Genomic DNA, 23683 nt, shown 5'->3' with positions numbered 1-23683 from the left:
AAGAAATGATCCTTAAGGCAGCAAGAGAAAAATAAAGAATGAGTTACAAAGGGAACCCCCATAAGGCTCTCAGCTGATTTCTCTACACAAACACTACAGGCCAGAAGGGAGTAGCAAGATATATTCAAAGTCCTGAATTAAAAAAAGATGCAGCCTAGGATACTCTATCCAGCAAGGCTATCCTTTAGAAGGAGAGATAAAGAACTTCATAGACAAGCAAAAACTAAAAGAGTTTAGCAACACTAAACCCATGCTAAAAGAAATACTGGCAGGTCTACTCTAAATAGAAAAGCAGGATGCTACAAAAATGAGAAACTCATAATTGGAAAGGAGATAACTGTCATGAATTACAAAAAGAATAAACACAAAATTGTAAAAGAAGACATCTAAATCATTAAGAGTGGGAGAGGGAAGCAAGGAAAGCCACTGTGGAAAACAGTATGGAGATTCCTCAAAAGACTAGGAAAAGACTTACCATATGACCCAGGAATCCCACTCTGGGGCATCTATCCAGAAGGAACCCTACTTCAAAATGACACCTGCACCCCAATGTTCATAGCAGCACTATTTACAATAGCCAAGACATGGAAGCAGCCTAGATGTCCATCAACAGATGACTGAATAAAGAAGAGGTGGTATATTTATACAACGGAATGCTATTCAGCCACAAAAACTGACAACCTAACGCCATTTGCAGCAACATGGATGTTCCTGGAGAATGTCAGTCTAAGTGAAATAAGCCAGAAAGAGAAAGAAAAATACCATATGAGATCACTCATATGTGGAATCTAGAAAAAAAAAAAAAAAGAAAAAAAAATACAAACCAGAAACAGACTCATAGACCTAGAATACAAACTTGTGGTGCCAAGAGGGCGGGGGGTGGGGGTGGGTGGGAAGGGACAGACTTGGATTTTAAAATGCAGAATAGATAAACAAAATTATACTGTATAGCACAGGGAAATACATACAAGATCTTGTGGTAGCTCACAGTGGAAAAAAAATGTGACAATGAATATATATATGTTCATGTAAAACTGAAAAATTGTACTCTACACTAGAATTTGACACAACATTGTAAAATGATTATTACTCAATAAAAAAAATGTAAAAAAAAAAAAAAAAAAAAAGAAAGAAAATACCAGTACCAGGAGTACCTGGTGTATTTCACCAAACTTTTAAAGAAGAATTAAAGTCAATCCTTCTCAAATTCTTCCAAAAAATGAAACAAGAGGGAACACTCCCAAACTCATTTTACAAGGCCACCATCACACAGAGTCAGGGAAGAATTTTAAAAGAAAAACAACTATAGAATAATATCCTTAATTCATGAATATAAATATAAAAATTCTCAATAAAACACTAACAAACAGAATTAAGCAACTCACTGAAAGGATTATTCACCGTGATCAAGTAGGATTAATCCTTATGATGCAAGGATGGTTCAACATATGCAAAAAATACAATATGATACATCACAATGATAAAATAATACAATATGACACATCACAATGATAAAATGATAAAATTATATGATCATCTCAATAGACACAAAAAGCATTTGACAAAATTCAACATTCATTCATTGGATAACTCCTAACAAATTAAGTAGGTATAGAAGGAAAGTACCTAAACATAGTAAAGGTCATATAGGAAAAGTTCACAGCTAACATTATACTCAGTGGTGAAATACTGAAAGCTTTTCCATTAATAACAGGTAAAAGACAAGGAGGCTAACTCTTAACACTCCTACTCAACATAGTACTGCAATTCAACCAGAGCATGAGGTAAGAAAAATAAATGAAAGGCATCAGGATTTGAAAGGAAATACAGCTGGCTCTATCTGCAGATGATTGGTTTTATATAGAAAATCCTAAAGACCCCACCAAAAGCTGTTAGATGCAATCAACAAATTTTGTAAAGTTGCAGGATATGATATTAATACACAAAGTACTACAGTTTTATAGACTAACAACAATTTATCTGAAATGAAAGAAAACAATCTTATTTACAATAGCATCAAAAATAATAAAAATACCTAGGAATAAATTTAACCAAGGAAGTGAGAGGACTCCACTATGAAAACTATAAGACTTTGATGAAAGAAATTAAAGAAGACACAAATAAACAGAAAAGTATCCCATGTTTGTGGATCTGTAGAATTAATGCCGCTAAAATGCCCATGCTGTATGCAAAGCCATCTATAAATCAATGATCAAGATTCCAATGGCATTTTTTATAGAAGTAGAAAGTAATTTCTAAAATTTGTAGAGTACCACAAAAGACCCTGAATAGCTAAATCAATCCAGAAAAAGAACAAAGCTAGAGGCATCACACTTCCAGATTTCAAGCTATATACAAAGTAACAGTCATTAAAACAGTATCATACCACCATGAAAACAGACACATAGACCAAGAGAACAGAACTGAGCCCCAAAATAAGCCCATGCATATATGGTCAACTAATACTTGACAAGGGAACCAGGAATACTCAGAGAAAAGAATCCTTTCAATAAATTGTGCTGGTCAAAGGGGATATTCACATTTAGTAGAAAAACTAGACCTCTATCTTACACCACTCACAAAAATAAACTCAAAATGAGTTAAAGACTTAAATGTAAAACTGGAAACCATAAAATTCATAGGAAAAAAACCACAGGAAAAAGGATCTGTGACATGAGTGTTACTCTTTGGATATGACACATAAAACACAAGAAATAAAATAAAAATACTGATTGGGCCTACGTGAAACTACAAGGCTTCCGCACAGCAAAAGAGATGATCAACAAAATGAGAGGATAATCCAAAGAATGGGAGGCTATATTTGCAAACCATACATTAGAGAAGGAGTTAATATCCAAAATATAGAAAGAACTCATACAACTCAATAGCAAGAAAATAATCCATTTGAAAAATGGGCAAAGGACCTGAATAGACTTTTTTTACAGAAAGATAAATAAATGGTCAACAGGTACTTGAAAGGTGTTCAGCATTACTAATCTTCAGAACCACAGTGAAATATCACCTTCCACCTGTTGGAATAGGTAGCATTAAGAAGGAGATAATAAATACTGGCAAGGATGTAGAAAAAAGGGAACCCTTGTGCACTGTTAGTGGGAATATATTTGTACAGCCAATGAGGAAAACATTATGGAGGTTCCTCAAATAATTAAAAATAGGACTTCCAGCAATTCCACTTCTGGGTATTTATCCAAAGAAACAAAACATTAACTTGAAAAGATACTTGCACCCCAATGTTCGTAGCAGCATTATTTATAATAGCCAAGGCATGGAAAGAAGCTAAGTGTCCATTGATGGATGAATGGATAAAGAAGTAGAAGTTGGGATATAAATATAATTTATACATACACACGCACACACATATACAAAATATAATATTATTCAGCCATAAAAAAGAAATTCTGTCATTTGTACCAACCTGGATGGACTTTGAAGGCATTATGCTAAATTAAGTAAGTCAGAGACAAATACTGTATGATCTCACTTATACGTGGAATCTAAAAGAAAATAAACAAAAATGCCCCCCAAACAAATAAACACATAGAAAAGACATCAGATTTGTGGCTACCAGATTCAGGGAGTGAGGGGAGGAGTACTGGATGAAAGTGATCAAGAAGTACAAACTGCAGTTAGAAGATAAATAAGGACTAAGGACTAGGGGTGTAACAAATAACATGATGACTATAATAAACACTGCTTTTTGGTGAATTTGAAAGTTGTTAAGAGAGTAAATCCCGAAAGTTCCCATCACAAGGGAAAATAATATTTTTTCTTTTTTTAACTATCTACATGAGATGATAAATGTTAACTAAGCGTCTTGTGGTAACCATTTCTCACTCTACGTTAAGTCAAATCATTTTGCTGTACACCATAAGCTTATACAGTGATGTCTTTCAAATCTCAATAAAACTAGAAAAAATAAATGTATATATGTGCATCTGTAGACAATACCAGGATAATCAAGAGCAAACCAATCTAATCTGGTAATTTCACGTGACGGACCATTATTCATTCTTTCAGGGTTCTCTCATTGTTAATCCTTTGACAAACTCGATTATTTTAACTGAGCAAGCTTTTAAAATAATCTTATGAAAATTACAACATTTAAAACAGAGATTGAGGAATTCACTGCAAGACACTAATAATTGTAGCCTAAAGCAATATGCTCAGATAAAGACTATTCAAGTGAAGGCAATGTCCATACAAGGGCCAGTTAGCTTTCAATTAAAAAAATCCTCCTCATGATAAATAGATGCTACTCATAATATAGATCTTTTGCAAATATGTGCTACAGACTCAAATTAGAAACAGGCAAGTGACTACATCGACAGAGCATGCATGTATGGACCTGGAAAAATGATTCATAGTACATACACTACCAACCATAGATCCTATAATAGACCTGCTGTAGCTCACTGTATATAAATAAAGGTGAGCTCATTTTCATAGCTATGAGGAATAACTGTTATATATATGATGATTTTAACCTTGCAGTATATAATTATAATTTGCTAAAAGACATAAGTATTTGTGGGATTTTAAATAATAATTCAAGAATGGTCAGTATCATGAATGGAAAGATATATTACACCAATTTTTTTTGAAACTTAATGTCTAAAAGTGGTGACAATCTTGTTTTGTGTAACAGCTAGAGATTAAGAAGCTATTGACTATAAAATGCACGTATGATAAAGTGCTCTTTTTTCATATAAATCCAAATCTTTGTACAGCTTTTTTTTTTTTCCAAGATGGATCTATCCCAAGTGTCAAATGAAACTGATCCAAAGTCATCACAAAACTAAGCCAGGATATGACTTTATTTTGGATTCATCCTATTTTAGTTGTGAATTCCAAATATGAACTGCTGACGAGAATGATCTGAAATTGATCTTGAAACATTTAATTACAAACTGATTTTGATCTGAATAGAATTGTAACTCCTGCATTGATATATCACCCAAGGCACATGAAATATCTTTAAAAATCAGAATTGTTATTACTACTTTACCAATGAGAAAATATATAATCTGGAGAATGATGCTAGTGTTTCAAGTTGGCACCAGTTAAAATGATATGGTTTATAATAACAACTAGAACCTCAACACAGTATAGCGATTTTGTTTTCCCTTGATCCTGGCTAGTATCATTTTGGGCTTTTCTCATCTGCTCTTTCGTAATTTAACTATTCTTTTCAATTTTTCTACCTATTTGATTCTAACAAACTCCTTGTGCTCTGTATCACAAGGAAAATAAAGACTACCCATTGTAAACTCCTCCAATCTTTAAACTATCCATCATTTCCTTCTTTCATAGATGTATGAATATCTGTCCTTTCTAAATGTAAATCCCTCGTTTTGCTTTATTTATTCCTCAACCTCTTACCTAGTCCAGAATCTTACTATGTCCATTATCACCCTTTCTTCTGTTGCTTTAATTCTCCAGATAGTTTTCTTTACCATCAAACAACAGATGAGGCTTTTCTTTAACTCTACTTTTACTTCAAGCTGCTGCCATAACATTTTTCTGTATTCCAAAAAATTCTACTGTTTAAACTCCCTTTACTCCTAGAAACATAGCTCTCTGGCTTCTTTCCACCTCACATATTACTCTTTTCATTCAGTGAATAAATAGCTAAGAGTAAAGGTCTCAATTTTTATTCTAAATGGCTTTGCCAGATCAAATGCCCTCTTTTCGAAACTCCTTTCTATGCTAATTTCTGGTTTTCTTTCTGTTACACTGACTATTCACTTTCAGACTTCCCCCTGCTGCTTCTTTATTTTTGACACTCAAATATAGGTAATCCTTTAGAGCTCCATTCTTGACCCTTCCCTCTTCCTGTGGTTTCCAGACTCTACGTTTAGAGTGTACATACTCCCACAGAAAACTCAATCATAGTAACTCCACTTTTATCAGCTTTATACATTGTTCCTAAATGTTATTTAAAACAAAGGATTTGTGGATTAGAAACAAAACAAAACACAAATACACCAGCACCTAGATGACTTCATTCATTATCATCATTTAAAACACACCAGTTGAAAAGCGCATACCTTTTCCCTCAGATTTACCCATTAGATGTCATTGCATAAAGAAGCCTATTAAATCCAAATTCACCGTGTTCTTTCATATTAGTATTTGGGCTGATAGCTCTTCCATGATGGTTTATTTCTCTCTCCCCATTTTTCCTGCAGGTTAAATTTCAGCCCAGTCACAAGGCTGAACAAACATGACTAGAGATTGTAAACACAGTGGTACATGCCCAGACAGCAATGAGAAACAATAAAGAGTGGTAGGAACCTTGGTGACCTCGCAGACCAAACAAACACATCTCCCCATCAGATGCTGCTCGCTGACTACCAGTATTCAGCCTTTGGCTAACAGTCAGCATTTGCAGTGCTGGGACTCTGTCACTTTGTCATAGCATTTGATGTTGAACTCTGATTATGGCTAATAACAGGCACCCAGTAATGTTCGGACACAGTGAATAAATTAAGTGAGCAATAGTCAAATGAAATGAAATCCACTTGGACTTTCTAAATGGTTTATCTAGGTCTGAATATGAATGATATCCAGGTAAAGACACAGACAAACATAATAATCACCAAAATTTCTATTTCCTCATCTTCTCTTGAGGGCTTTTAAAAAATTCCTTAACTTAAATATATATACACACACACACACACACACACACACACATATATATATGACACTATCACTACCTTTTAAGCAAGTCCACAGGATTTTCCCAAGGAGAATGCAATTACTTTCACTAGCTGATATCAGACACAGTTACAGTCAGAAAAACAAAGTTCTATTTTAAAAGTAAATTCTTGTTCACTCAAAGTAAATGACTCTCTCCAGAATATAAGAAGGTAGACCATACTTTAACATTATTAATGTCCCAGACAATTGTAATTTACTAAGATTAGAACATATTTTCCTAACAACTCTCCTATTGTAGAATTAGACTCAATATTAATTTTATCATGTTATCAGCAGTCTACTAAGTATATACCAAATTCAATTTCTGCCTCTTAGAAAAGTGCAAATTAAAATAATATACTAATGTTAGTAATTCTCAGTTTTTGTATTATGCCACCAAGTTAAAAATAAACATTTAAAAATGTTAAAACTTTAAAGAAGATTATTTTACTCACTAAATTATGTTGGCTATTTTATTGAAGAGATGCTGGAGATGAGGATGTTGGAGACTTTAGCAAGCAAGTCTTCATGAACTAGGTCACCTAGGAATAGAAAATAGGATAAAATGAACAGAGAGTCCATTTCAAAGCCTAAGGGTGGGGAGGGAGAGAAAAAGGAGCCCAAAAACTAACTAAGAAGAAAATATGGAAGGATTGTGCACAAACATACAGAAACTCAAGAATATGCACTGAGGGAGAAAACAAGGAAATGGATAGTTTAGAGATGGAAGGAGTAAACACTGGGTCAAATACAGGAAAGAGGCCCTATACAGTAAAGACTTAACTTTTTTCCCCCCTAGTTATGGATGACTTTTGCAAAAGGAAACGTACTAATTAACCTTAGTAAAATAAAAGTAAATGTGTTAGAAGGGAACCAGAGACCTATTTGCTATGGGCTATAGAAAAAATGGAAGGCAGAGTCTGTTACTTTTTAAATTTTTTTCAGTGTAGAAATAGGCTTTTAAGTATTCTATATTGAAATCATTTGTTGAAGTTTCTAACTCCTTCACTGTCAGCTTTTCAAAGGCAGAAGCATGACTTTGTTTTTTGTCCTTACTTTGGAGTCGGTATTCATTCTATACTGAATTTTCTGTGAATAGTAAGTAAAGGAGAAAGACATACATGCTAAAATTATTTATAAGAAGAGTTGTTTCTTATCAATCACAGGGATGAAGTACATGACCCTAATTACCTTTTAGTTTGTGATATCTTTTTTATTTTAATGTAACAGAGCATCAACTAGTATTAACAATTATAAGCATATTTATGTTACTTAAGTCTCCTAGGAATATCTTTGCTTCTTCTCTCTTTATTAACTTAAAAAAAAAAAAACAAAGATAATTAAAATGCCTGCAACTGAAATTTCCCTCAGTGTCAGCACCACTAATAGAAAGCAAATATTTGTCTGTAACAAAACTAAGTTAAAGTTTTGGATCATTATCTTTTCCACATTACACTCGATACCTGCCACAACCTTTGTATAACTATTTAAAATAAATAATTTAAAATTTTAATTTAAATATATTTAAATGAACTTAAACTGTTTTGATATATAGCCTTAATCTGACTATCTGGCTGTGCTGAATCTAGCTCAATCACAGCTACTTACAATTTAAATTCACATTATTTTGCAGTTGGTCTGAACCTGAAACTTCGAAGTCGTGATTTTGAGTTACATCTGTTTTACTCATTTTATTTTTTTTCTATGATCATAAGAAAAGGAGTAAGATGATTAAGAATAAATGATAGTATTTCCCACTGTCAACAGCAACAAAGAGATTACTGTCATGTCATCTGGCAATAGGTGCATTTGACCACCACCTATATGTAAAGCAGACATTGTACCAGACTCCATTTATTAACAACCATAACAGCAGAAAGTAATTTGATAATCTATTTATGCAAGGTTCTATAGATGATAATCTTCAAAGACAAATGTATTATGCCCCAGAATTCTTAGAGTACTGCTGAGACCTGGCTGGAGTAAATAGGAAGAGGTTGCTTTTTGCTATGCATTAATATTTCTGGACATTGCAATAGCCTCCTAGCTGCACTTTCTGCTTACAGTTTTAGCCTATAATCCATTATTCTCATAGAAGCCAGAGTGGTGTTTTTTTAAAACATATTTCCCATGACATCATTCCCTTGTGTAAAACTATTAAAACTCTTGGCATCTCTCATGGAAGACAATTTCCTTGTTTTGCATTTCTCGTGAAGCCCTCCTGCTCCATGTCTAGGCTCCCTCTGCTAATTTAGCATGCTCCTGTTCCCACCCTGTTCCAGCCATACTGATTCTTTTCTTTAATTACTTGAATTAACTAAATTCTTTCTCCCTCTATCTTGAAAATTGTATCTTAATATTTACAAAATTGGTTCTTTCTTAGTACTCACAGGTTAGAGATATCCTCCAGCCTGTCATACTCTTTTATCATTTTATATAATTTTTCTGCCAGACTATCTCTATCAGGTGATGGTCTTTTATGTTTACTGTGTACTTCCTTCCTCAGAGAACCCTCCATGAAAATGGAAATATTGTGTTGTTCACTGATGCATCCTCTATGAGAACAAAGAATGACAGACTGAGCATTCAATAAAGATGTACAGAGGGAAGGAATGCCCATGTATAATTCACTTACACTGAGACAGTGGACCAGTGTAGAAATTAATAAAAGCATTCAAGAATCAGTTCCAAGATGGTGATGTCAGAACTCCAGCACTCAGCTCCTCCCACACGCACTATGAATATACAGCTATGCATGAACAATTTCCTCTAGAACAGAACCAAAAACTAGCTAAGTGACTCTTACAGCAAACAAGAAAAGGAAAAAATCATCAAAGTAGGTAGGAGAAGATAAAACACCATCTTGTCATGAATCCCACCCACCTTCAGCACAGTGATAGACAATCAGGAAATTCACAAACCCGAGCTTCTGCCTGAAGAATCACAGGTTTGAACCTCACATCAGGCACCCCAACTTTTAGGACCTGTGCCTGAGAAGTGAGCCTCAAAACATCTCTTTGGAAGACAACAGAGCTTGAGCCCATGAGACCCACAAGACTGCAGTGAGTGAGAAACAGATTTTAAAGACCCACGTGGAACTACCCTGAGGACCCACCACAGAGGCAGCTGACTGAAAAGCACCCAGACCTGTGAAGGAGGCTTATGTTCTTATCTTAAAGCACTGATCTGAGAGGCAGGCATCCAACCTAACACACACGTAGGGCTGGCTGAAATACTCTCCCGGGATGGATGCTGACTAGTATCATCCTTGTTACCTCCCTCTGCCTTGCTCCAGCTTGCCAGTATATCCTAGAGAGAAGCTTGTACCCCCATCTGGTGCCCTGATTTTTTCAGTTGTTACCCACAGGACACCTCTAGATCACCTGAGTCTACTGGCCAGTGGAACTAACACTTGTGAGTCCTACAGGACAGTCACAGAGAAAGCATTCTTAACCAGCTCCTACCCCCAGGGCATAGCAAAGAGGCAGTAGCCTGAGGTGCCCAGTCTCTGTGAAGAGGCCAATTAGCTTATCTTTGTAGCTGTTGCCTGAGGGGCAGGCTACTGATTAAACACAGGTCTAAGGGACAACTGTAATCCCTCAGAGGGTGGGTGCTTTCTCTCTGCTACATCCCAGAGACCCAGTATTTTCTGGAGGGGAGGTTATATGTGCCTCTGGTGGCCCAATTTTTACACCTGGTATCCTGGTTTTGTGGCTGCTGCTGAGGGGATGCCCCTTGATTGCCTGTTATAGTGGCCAGTGGAGTTTGCATTCCTGGATCCCACGGGACTATTAACAAATAGCAAAAGAGTGGTGCCTATTTGCTTGTCTGGAGCTTTGGTCTGAGGGGAGGGCTTCTGGTTTTGCACACACATAGAGGCTTACTGAGGTATTCTTAGGGGATAGGGGTCAGTGGATGTCATCTTTTTCTCCCCCTCTGTCTTGCTTTAGCTCACTGGTATCTCTTGGAAAGGAACTTGTACTCATGTGTGTCATCCCAAATTTTGCAACTGCCATCCAGGGTATACCTCTAGATAGTTTGGCTCTGGATATCTCACAGGACTATTTATATTTGCATACTTGACAAGCTGCTGCCTGAGGGTCTGGCTTTCCATCAGCCTGAATTTAGGTGCTAAGAGCCTCTTCTTTGGGATACTGACAGGTTTTGTATACATTCAACTACCAGGAACCACTAAGGATAAAGTAGGCTGCTTGAACTATTACAAACGTTTGATAGATAACCAAAAGCTAGGGCAGGATTGAATGATATGATTCATCTTCTATATGAGGCCACACCATCAAGGCTGGGAAAGGTAGTTATTTTATCTAATCCATAGAAACCAACACAGAAAGCCAAGCAAAATGAAGAACAGAGAAATATGTTCCAAAGTAAAGAACAAGATAAAACCTCAGAAAAAGTCCTTAATGAAATGGAGATACATGATTTATCTAATAAAGAGTTCAAAATGAGTCATACAGATGCTCATTGAGCTCAAGAACCGAAAGGATGAACAAAGTGAGACCCTTGAGACAGAAAGTACCAAGGAAAAGTCAGAGCTGAAGAATACAATGACTGAACTGAAAAATACACTAGCAGTCTAGATGAAGCAAAAGAAAGGATCAGTGAACATGAAGACAGGGCAGTGAAACTCACCCAATCAGACCAACAGAACAAAAAAAGAATGAAAAAAAGTTAAGGTAGCTTAAGGGAGTATGGCACATCAAGTGGAGCAATATTTGGAATATAGTGGTCTTAAAAGAAGAAGAAGGAGAAGAAGAAAGAAAAAATAATAATGGCTGAAAAATTTCTAATCTGGTGAAGGAAACAGACATTCAGATCCAGGAAGGCAACAGAGTTCCCAGTAAGAGGAACCCAAAGATACCCACACCAAACACATTATAATTAAATTGTCAAAAGTTAAATACAAGAAAAGAAACTTAAAGGTATCTAGAGAAAAACAGCATACTACATACAAAGAGAAATCCATAAAACTATCAACAGGTCTTTTCAGCAGAATCTTTGGAGGCCAGAAAGGAGTGGCTCAATATATGCAAAGTGCTGAAAGAAAACAACAACTGCTAATGAAGAATGATCTACCCAGCAAAATTGTGGAGAGACAGAGAGTTTTCCAGACAAGCAAAAGTAAAAGCATTCATCACCACTAAGCTGGCCTTACAAGAAATGTAAAGGACTTTTTAAAGCTAAAACAAAAGGTTACTAAGTAGTAACAGGAAAACATATTAACACATAAGTCTCCCAGTAAACACAGTAAAATTCAGAATAATCAAATGTTGTAAAGGTAGTGGGTTAATCACTTACAAAGCTAGCATCAAGGGTAAAAAACAAAATTAGTAAAAATAACTATAACTACAATAATTTGGCAATACATACAGACAATAAAAAGTAGTAAATTATGACACTGAAAACATGAAACATTATGTGTGGGGGATGTAGAGTTTTAGAGTGCATTCAAATTTAAGTTATCAACATAAAATAGACTGTTATGAATATAAGTTGCTTTATGTAAGCCTCATGGTAACCACAAAACAAAAATCTACAGGAATTATACAAAAGATAAAGAGAAATAAATTTAAGCATATCACTAAAGGAAGCCATCAAACCACAAAGGAAGAGAGCAAGAGAAGAAGAAAGGAACAGAGGACCTACCAAAAAAAAAAAAAAATCCAGGAAACAATTAACAAAATGGTGACTGGTACATACCTATCAATAATTACTCTAACTGGAAATGGATTAAATGCTCCAATCCGAAGACAGATTGGCTGAGTGGATAAAAAATAAGAATCATATATATGCTGCCTACATGACTCACTTCAGAACTAAGGACACGCACACTGAAAGTGAAGAGATGAAAAAAGATGTTTCATGCAAATGGAAATCAAAAGGAAGCTAGTGTATATCAGACAAAACAGACTTTAAAGCAGACTGTAACAAAAGACAAAAAAGGACATTACATAATGGTAAAGGGGTTAATCCAACAAGAGGATATAATATTTATAAATATTTATGTACCCAAAATAGGAGGCCTAAATATATAAAGCAAATATTAGCATTACCAAAGGGAGAAATAGACCACAATACAACAATAGAAAGAAACTGTAATACCCCACTTACATCAATTGACAGATCATCCAGGATGAAAATCAATAGAAAATACTGGCCTTAAATGATATGTTGGACCAGATGGATTCAATAGAAACATGCAGAATATTCCATCCAAAACCAAGTGCACCTGGAACATTCTCCAGGGTAGTCCATATGTTAGGCCACAAAGCCAGTCCAAAATTCAAGAAGACTGACATTATATCATGCATCTTTTCAGATCACATTAGTAAATAGTAATCATGATAAGAATACTGGAAAATTCACAAGTATGTGGAAATTAAGTAACATGCTACTGAACAACCAGTAGGTCAAAGATGAAATCAAAACAGAAATTTAAAAATACTTTGAAACAAATGAAAATGGGAATACAATCCCCCAAAACTAATGTGATGGAGCAAATGCAGATCTAAGAGGTAACTTCATAGCAATAAATGGCTAAGTCAAGAAACAAGAAAAATCTCAAATAAGCAACCCTTTTTAAATACCTCAATCAACTAGAAAAAGAACAAGACCAAAATTAATATAAGGAGAGAAATAGCAAAATTCAAAGCAGAAAAAACTGAGAGACTAAAATGACTGTAGAATGATCAAGAGGAAAAAAAGAGAAAAACATCACATAAATAAAATTAGATATGAAAGATGAAACATTACAGTTGATACTACAGAAATATAAAGAATCATAAGGTAACTATTATAAATAATTATACAGACTGAATAACCTAGAAGAAATGGATAAAATTCTAGAAACATACAACCTACCAAAATAATAATGAAGAAATAGAAAGTCTGAACAGAGCAAGGCCTAGTAACAAGACTGAATCAGTAATCAGAAACCTCACAACAGACAAAAGCCCAGGACCAGATGGCTTTCCTGGTGAATTTTACCAAACATTAAAAAAATTAAAGCAAATTTTTCTGAAACTCTTGCAAAAAAAAAAAAAATAATAATAAAAAAAAAGAAAAAGAAAAAACGAAAAGAAAAAAGGAGGGAACACTTTCAAACTCATTTTATAAGGCTAGCATTACCCTGATACCAAACACAGAAAATACCTAGAAATAACTTTAACCAAGGAAGTTAAAGATCAATCTTTACACTGAAAATCCTAAGATATTTATCAATGAAGATGACACAAATAAATGGAAAGATATACTGTGCTTATGGATTAGAAGAATTACTATTGTCAAAATGTCCATACTGCACAAAGCAATCTACAGATTCAGTACAATTCCCATTACAATTCCAATAGTGCTTTTCACAGAAATAAAACAATCCTAAAATTTGTATAGAACCACAAAAGACCTCAAATAGCCAAAGCAATCTTGGGAACAAAATACAAAGCTGGAGGCATCATGTGCCTTGATTTCAAATTATACTACAAAGCTCTAGTAATCAAAACAGTATGGTTTTGGCATTAAAAAAAGACACACAGGTCAATGGAACAGGACAGATAAGAAATAAATCCACACTTATACAGTCAATTAATTTATGAGAAAGGAGTCAAGAATATACAATGGTAGAAAGTACAGTCTCTTGAGTAAATGATGTTGGGCATTCACACACAAAATAAATGAAACTGGATGAGTATATTACACCATACCCAAAAACTAACTCAAAATGAACTGGAGACTTTAACATGAGACCTGAAACCATAAAATTCCTAGAAGTAAACATAGGTGGCAAGATTCTTGACACTAGACTTGATAATGAATTTTTGGTTTTGACATCAAGAGCAAAGTCAACAAAAGTAACAATTAACAAGTGGGCCTACATACAAATAAAAAATTCTGAACAACAAAGGGAACCATCAAAAAATGAAAAGGTAATCTACTAAATGAAAAAAGAATTTTTGCAAGTCATATATCTGAAAAGAGGTTAATATGCAAAATATATAAGGAATGTATACAACTAAATACAAAAAAATCCAGTTAAAAAACAGGGAGAGAATCTAAATACTCCTTTTTCAAAGAAGATATACAGATGGGCAGCATGTACATTAAAAGGTGCCCAACATCATTAACCATTAAGAAAATGAAAATCAAAACCACAAAGAGATACCTCCTTACACCTATTAGAATAGCTACAATAAACACACACACACACACACACACACACAAAACCAAATGTTGGGGAGGATGTGGAGAAAAGTAAATCCTTGTGCACTATTGGAAGGGAATATAAATTGGCACAACCACTATGGAAAACAGTTTGACAGTTTACCAAAAAATTAAAAATAGAACTACCATATGATCCATCAGTTTCACTTCTGAATATTTATCCAAAGAAAACAAAAACATTAACTTGAAAAAATACATGAACCCCCATGTTTGTCGCAGCATTATTTACAACATTCAAGACATGGAACAACGTAAGTGTCCATTGATGGATTAATGGTTAAAGAAAATGTGGTAAACACACACGCGTGCACACACACACACACACACACGCACACGCACACACACACACACACACACACACACAAAGAGGAATATTATTCAGCCGTAAAGAAGAAAATCTTACAATTTGTGACAAAAGAACAGAACTTGACAAGACAGACCTTGATGACATTATACTAGATGAAATAAATTAGAGAAAGACTAATACCATATAATCTCACTGAAATAAAGAATCCAAAACAAAACAGAATGAAACAAAATAACAGAAAATAAAAAACCAAGCTCATAGATACAGAGAACAAATTACTAATTGTCTGATGCAGGGGAGAGGGGTGATGAATGGGCAAAATGCATGATGGAGGTCAAAAGGTACAAACTTGCAGTTGTAAAATAAATAGGTCATGGGGTTATAATGTATAGCATGGTAATTATAGTTAATACTGTATTGCATAGTTGAAAGTTGCTAAAAGTAGATCTTAAAAGTTGTTATGAGGAAAAAATGTTGAAACTGGTTACAGAGGTTAACTGGGCTTATTATAGTGATCATTTTGCAATATATACAAATATCCAATCATTATGCTGTACATCTGAAATTGACATAATGTTATATGTCAATTACACTGCTAAAATTTTTTAAAAAGCAGTTAAGCACTTAGCACTAGGCACTGTACTAAACACATTACCTGTAATAATTAAATCTGCATCTATATATTATTATTCCAAATTTAGAGAAGAAGAAACTGAGCGTAGAGAATTTAACTTGTGTAAAGTTCCACAACTATTAAACAATGGAGCTGGGATATTCAGCCAGGTCTATCGGACTTCTCATTTGGAAATCTTATTCCGTTAACTGTACACAAAGTTAACACTATAGCAACACAAGGGAAGACAGATATTGGCTTGAAAAGTAACACTAATAGAAAGGGAGGGAAGCTGCTATGAAGTGAATCGTGACCCCCTTCAAATTCATATGTTGAAGTAACATCCAATGTGGCTGTATTTGAAGACAGGGCTTTTAGGAGGTAATTAAGGTTAAATGAGGTCATAAGGACAGTCTTCTAGACTGAGGACTAGTAGCCTTACACAAAGAGGAGGAGAGGTCTCTCTTTGTGCCGTAGGAGGCCATAGGGAGAAGGCAGCAGTAGGCAAGTTAGGAAGAGGTCAGTCACCAGAACCCAACCATTCTAATCGTGGACTTCTGGCCTCCTGAACTGTGGGGAAAATAATTTGTTGTTTAGGTTCCCAGGTCTATGGTATTTTGGTATGGCCATCTGAGCAGGCTAAGACAGAGGCAAACAAAGCTATTTGTTTTACTATCTCAGAAGAAGAAATAGGAAGAAAAAAAAAAATGGCATGCTCTAACTAACCAGAACTTTTCTTATGGATATTACTTCCACACCAGATCTATGAACCTTCCAGCTCTGTTACCCTCCCCTCATTAACTCACTTCTGAGTCACCTCAGATACATTATGAGAAATGTAGCTTTGTAGGTTTCAGCAAGCGAACTCATGCCAATTCAGAAAGTTTTGCTGTCAAAGAGTATACACAGTAGACATGCAGAGCTTTAAATAATCACCAGTCAGTAAAAATGAGTTTTAAAGGCTTACTTAAAAGGGCAAATTTAATTTTTGAAAGCATATTTGTGTTATACTACCATAGTTTTTCATGCTGATGGCTTCAGAAACACAGGAAACACTTTTCAGGTCTCCCTGTCTACCCAATATGCTAAGTTCCCATTAATTCAAAAACATAAAGAGGGGATCAAGAATTGGGTCAATGGGTAGGAAATCTCGGAAATGATCATCTCTGCAAATGAGTAAAACCAGGCTGTGCTGTACATGCACAATAATTAAAATAACTATTAATATGCATTCACAGAGAAAAACAGTTTTGTGTGAAGGATGTCTACACTGATATAACACTTGACTTACATACACAGATTTTTTTTAACAAATTTTAAAAAATTTTTCTTTAATTTAAACAAAGCTCAGAATTTGGGGGGGGTAGTAATTAGGTTTATTTATTTATTATTATTTTTATTATTATTATTTTTTAATGGAGGTACTGGGGATTGAACCCAGGACTTCATGTATATTAAGCATGCACTCTGTCACTGAGCTATACCTATCCACCCCCCCATCACAAATATTGTAGTTAGTTTCAGTGCCCAGAAAGCCTGTGTATGATGTTTTATAAGCTTAAGTAATACAACTGCTCTTGTTAAATTGAACTAAGTAGTAGAAGTAGATGGTGATCACTGGACTATACTAGCCTCTTATTAATTAAATAATTTTAATACCTTTTAATAGTCAAATTTGCTAATCAAATATGGTATTTATACCAATTTCAAACTTATGTCCAAGTTAAAACATATTGTAAAAAAAAAAGTTAAAATAAAAATGTTGCCACAACATTTACTGAGGAAATTTGGTGAAAATAATAAGGTTTCTTTGTTTGAAAGGTTTCTCTAATAATCCTGGAATAGAAAAAAATACTGCATCATCTTTAGAAAATCCTCCTTTAATTGTTCCTCCTATGGCTTCACTTTGCCATCAAGTGATCATCAGTTAAATGATAATTCAAATTGTTAATGTCAGCTTAATGCCTAAGAGTTCATGAAGAACTAAGTTAAATTGCATTCAATCAGCAATATGATAGTTTTACTATATTACAAACATGAGTGACTGGTTCTTTTCCAAAGAAACATTTTACTTCTCATTACTAAGGTCAAATTTGCATAAATAGTTATATGGTTCTTTGAAAAGGCAAAGATAGACCTATACTTTCAAATCATTTTTCTTAAGCAGTTATTAAAGTTTTATTCAAGACTGGGTAACAGCCTGAATTCTTGTCTAACAGGAAATACTCTGACATTATTCTATGTCAGAGTAGAACTATCTTGATCTGATGTAGAAAAATTTCAGTAAAAAATGAACCTTGTTCCTTTAATTTTTAGTAAAATCTACTGACAAGCTCTGTATAGCCCACTCAACTCAAGAATAGGTTTTTACTAAAATAACTTTAGTATTTAAAAAAATAAGTAATGAGTCTTTTGCTTCTGAAAGGAAGCTTAAATTTTTGCACCAATAAAAGGTCATTACCCAAAGTTCTGCACAGAAAAATTACATGCAAATAAATTACAGATGCTAAAATATTTGGCTTTTTATGTAAGATTTTTTTTTTTCAAATTTGAGAATGGGCCACTAGGGGGTTTCCAATAATTTCCTCATTATAAGAATTACCAGGGGGCTTGTGAAAAGTAAAGACTCTTATGTCCCACAACAAACATACTAAACCAGAATTTTATCAGGGAGAAATGTTTACCTGTTTAAAAAACTTTTTATGATAGAAAATTTCAAACATATAAAAAATATAAAGGTTAGCATAAAAAACTCAAATGCTTCATTTATCAACTCATGATGAAACAAGATAATGTTTAATACACCACATTTTCCCTTATCCTGTAAAATTTTTGTAGTAAATCCCAGACATTTATAAGTTCATCCATATACAGTTGACCTTTGAACAATTCAGGAGTTGGGGCTCCCACCCTTCCGCTGTGGAAAATCCACTTGTAACTTATAGTTAGCCTTCCGTTTCTGCTCTTCCTTTTTATGCTCTGTTTGGTGTCCAGTATTGGATGGTGTAGTATGATAGTATTTACTATTGATAAAAATCTGTGTATGCATGGACCCGAGCAATTCAAACCTATGTTATTCAAGGGTCAACTGTATATTTCAGAATGTATCTCATAAACAAGACTCTTCTTGTAAAATGACCACAATAACATTACCACACCTAGAAATTCACCAATAATCATTAAATATTGTTAAATATCTGGTCACTGTTCAGATTTTCCACTGATTCAGAAATGCAAATTTTTATAGTTCGTCTGAATCATGATCCAAAGATCATATAATCCACTTGGTTTTATATCTGGGAAGTCTTTTAATCTATAAGATTTTTCCCAATCTCCCTTTTCATTTCAATGTATTTATTAAAGATGAATATGTATATTAATAAGAACTCACAACAATTCGTATTAAAGAAGCTGAGGAAATTCAGAGCAGATGGATTTAGCCCAGAGTACGTGCACATGCTCTTTCTGCATTCATGTGCTTAGATTCATGGCTGCTTCCCCATAAGCCCAAGACAAGGCAGTTGACCTTTCTATTATTTGTTGTTCCATGTGTAGAGCAGTGATAATACCTGTTGTCTTCTTCGCAAGGATGCTGTGAAGATTAATGAGTTAATATCGATAAAGCACTCTGAACTTGTGAGAAGAAAGGCACGTTCGAAAAGCTTTTAAGAATCTTACAGCCCTTATAATACTCTTCTGTGGGAGACTGAGCCGTCACGTCTAGCAGATGTATACTATCCCAGGTGAATTGTGTATGTGAGGAATTAATGATGGATACAAATCAATTTCTCTCAAACTAAAAAGCTATAAATTGCTAGAAAAATGGATGGGTGGATGGATGGAGAGAGAGAGAAATACGTTATTACAGACAGGAGGAAATAACACACATTTCACCATTCGTGTGGTTAAATTGACAGTCTAAATTCCTTTGAGATTTAGCTGTAAAAGTATTGTAAAAATTTAATATAATCCTTCATCATAAATAATAAAACAAAAACTTTAATTTCATCAAATGCTAAAAACCCCAGTAGATTATAAATTTTTGTTGCCAACAAGTTCGCATTTACATAAACAAATCCTACATAATCACTGGTTTTAAAAATTTTATAGATAGTGAGGCGTCTGTATTATCATCCTATATAAATTGTTTCTGCAGTTTAAGGGTTGTCTTGTAAATATTGAAAAGATTATAGAATTGAAAGTAGGGAAAACTCTGGGTCTAATCTTTCTAAAGCAATTAAAATGCATATAATCTGGAGCATGTCACTTTACCTCTCTGAGCTAGCATTTATTCCACAGTACAGTAAGTAGGTTGTTCTTTCGACTTCTAAAACTCTATGATTAGGGGAAATGCTTTTTTATTGAGAGAAATTCTTTATTGTATTTTTATCTGTCCTTGCATTTCTGTTAAACTAAAATTAAGACTCAAAAATAATAAGAAATATGGAGAGAAACTTAAATTCAAAATCTCCCCACTCTAGTTAACTTCTGCTATTGAATTATCCATTATATGGTAGTTATTTATAAAATCATAGTTGTAGGGGACTCACCTGATTAACATCCCCTGAGTTCATAAACTTCAATAGGATTGAAGGTTTGATGCTATTTGAAATAAACTATTAAAACACAGCAAATCATTTTCTTTCAAATTACATAAAAATAATTTTTTATTCCAAAGCTATGGCTTTCCTACTAGAAGTAATATAATTTAAAGACTGTAAATTTAGCCGTAAATGCCTAGAATAAGGCTTCCAAATAATATTTTTAAAAGGCCTGTGTTTTTTATATAGTTAAACTTTGTTTTTGAAATTTCTGCCATGTTTAACTTAAAGAATGCTATTATTTCTATCTACTCAAATGAATGTCACATCAATAGTTTTATCTAATTCCCTATTATAGGGACAACACTCAGAAAGATTACCCTTAAGGTAATAGTAAAGTTAAGTAGAATCAATGGATGTGTGTAGAAAGGAAAATTTTATTGTGTGTAGGGCACTTACATTTATGTTTCTAGCTCCATTTTGAAGTCCTTATCTTACAGGAAGATGGACAGCAAATTGAGAATCAAGAATAGGGAAATATAAAATAAACCTGCATTAGTTAATAGAGTCAACAGGAAGACATCTAAGAAATTAAGGTCTCTGAACAAGCCAATAGCTGACCTGTTATATGAACTTCTTGCATGGGGTTCTTACTGGGGTAAAATCAACGCCTTTATAATGTGGGACATAGGTGCCACTTCTTGAACTGTATGCTTTTAATCTTTTATGCATGAATTTATATAAAAGTATATATTTGTATCATAAAGTACTTGGTACTAGGCAAAACTAGGAATTTTGCCAGCTTCTCTCTTGTCCTAGGATTAATATAAAGTAAAAAAAAAAATTGCTTCCCTTTAACGATGAGGAAACCAAAGTTTTTGAGGTTCTATGGCCAGGGACATACGGCCATGCTTCTGTCATCCTAGTTACAGCTTCAGAGTAGTGAACTGGCTGAATATTCTAACTGTACTTTTTTTTTAATCTTCAGAATCCAAGCCACTTGCTTTTCATCCTTATATCACAATGAATAAACATCAAGGCTCCTGAATCTGTAATACCCCTAGGATGCTGTAAGAACATGAGGATGCATCAAAAAGCAAAGCAAATTTGGTCACATCTCCTTGGACTCCTAACTGTCCAGTATAACAAACTCCTTGGAGCAGAGAATACGTTGTTCACTTAGTAACACAAATATAGCACCTGGTTTATAGTAAGGGTGTAAGTGGAAAAAGTGAAAAATAAAAAAGATCTGTTGACTGTTGAGTGTTTGCAACCATCAGGTTGTTGTTGATTTAACTTGTTTGGCTTCTTTCTGTTCTTTGAAACATAGTATTGTGACCTTTATTCTGCTTCATCTTTTATCCTAGAAATGGTGCACTCATTTGCCACTTGCCATGGGCATTTCCAGTAGCTCTAACCAACTTCAGTCTTAGCTCTCACATTCCCCAAAGCATATTAGAATGAGAGTAAGAAAAACTGACATTTTTATATCAGTAAGTACAGAACTATATCAATATTTTCTGTATTTTTAATTTTTCTATCAGTAACAAATTACTTGTGACTGATCTCATAGCTGTTGGAGGTCCTGTATTCAAAACCAATGGCTGAATACTACAAATCTGAGAGGTTGAGTTCAATAACACTAGAAATCAATTAACTTCTTGGGTTATCTGACTTAACATTTCTACCACCCAGCAACTGGGGCTACCTGCAGACCCAGCTCAAAACTCGAGGCGTATCTTGAAAACCATTTTTCTGGGTCACAAATGCGTCCCTGCCACTAATTTCCACAACTGCTGATGCTGGCGGCTGCTTCACCTGCCTTTTTGCATTTTGCCTGCTCTGTTCCTAGATTACACATAGGTAGGTCTTTCTAACCTTATGAAACACTCTTCTTCAGTTGGACTTCACCTGTCCATTTCAAAATTGCCTAATCACTTCATTCTCTAGAAACTGCATCTACTTTGAATTCCTTAACCTATAACTTGTGTCTCCACATCTAACTCCTCTCCTCACTCTCTCCCTGTCTTGTTCTCAATTGTGATGTGGCATATACTGTAGGGCTGCATTTTCTACCTTTATCTTGGCCTCCTGTTTTTCAAATTTTAGGGAAAGCAGCCTAAAGTACATGTTTAATAACAAAAACATTGTCATGGTGAACTTCGTATGTGTGTCAGAATTTTTTGGCTGTAATATACCTGATATTTTCTTAATGTGTACATTTATCATTATGTAAGGAAATGATTTACTTTAGAGGAATAAAGGCAGATATTTTGAGTTTTCTTTTAGTAGTAGAAAAGATGGAGCAAATATTGTTTTGCAAAACCATATTCCAGAGCACTAATTAAAGATTTATTTCATGGACAAATAAACCACCTGCCCCTGCATTCTTTATGGAGATGTTTTACATTTTCCAATCCCTTCTTTTACACACTCATTAATTACACAGAACAGTGCAGTTTGCATGAGACATTTTCATAAGTATGAAATATTCAGCTTCCACGGCATTGAGTCAGCATAGCCAAAATAATTATAAGTACTAACTCCGCATTGTGTAAAAGTTCAGATATGGGGAGTATGGGTATAAGTGTCTGTATGTACATAAATCCACATAGGTATGCATGTTATAAAGAGCCATATACTTTTTTTCTTTATAATAATGTCTGTTGTTGAAAACTTTTTAAGTTAGGAAATGTTGCTTAATTTTGAAAAAACTGTCACCTTCTTTCCTACATAAAACTATGATGAATATTTATGATTAATTTTATTCACAAATATTAGTTTTATTAAAAATTCCAAAGCTTATTGTAAATGTTTGTAATAACTCCAGAGCATGTTCTCTGTAGTTTAACTTGATTTTTAAGAAAGTTATTAACTTCTATAATGTGCCTCTGTCATTAGGTTGATCAAGATGTTTCTAGAAATTATTTTTTGGGCTCTTATTTCAGATGGGTATTTGTAAATTTAAAAATGAGCAAATGCATTACTAAATAAAGCAAGTTTATAAAATTTAACTAAGATAATTCTGTCACTGTTTCAAATTATCTGCTGTTTGACTACATTAACAACTCACTGAGATCCCACCCCTGCTCACTCTTCAGTTTACTGTGAAGCTATTTTTAAAAAACAAGTTCTTAAAATAATATGTTGACTACCAACTTCCTATAGAAACGTAACCAGAGTGCAACAAAAAACTATCAGACTAGTGATATTTTAACAGGTTTATATTACAACTCTCATTTCCAGTAGTTTCCAGTAAAACTG

The 23683-nt window shown here is 34.2% G+C and overlaps 1 long non-coding RNA gene across 1 annotated transcript in view; it reads right to left on the bottom strand.

Moving 5' to 3' along the window:
- LOC116154763 (uncharacterized) overlaps positions 1-23683 on the bottom strand; it is a 132351-nt gene that overhangs the window by 66056 nt on the left and 42612 nt on the right. The window contains exon 3 of the long non-coding RNA XR_004138717.2: positions 7176-7262. This is a non-coding gene — a long non-coding RNA (uncharacterized LOC116154763). The remainder of the gene's footprint in view (positions 1-7175; positions 7263-23683) is intronic.

Source organism: Camelus dromedarius, chromosome 2 (assembly GCF_036321535.1).
Source record: "Camelus dromedarius isolate mCamDro1 chromosome 2, mCamDro1.pat, whole genome shotgun sequence".
Lineage (NCBI taxonomy): Eukaryota > Metazoa > Chordata > Mammalia > Artiodactyla > Camelidae > Camelus > Camelus dromedarius.
The sequence above is the reverse complement of the archived record's forward strand: the minus strand, read 5'-3'. Positions and strand labels throughout refer to the sequence as shown.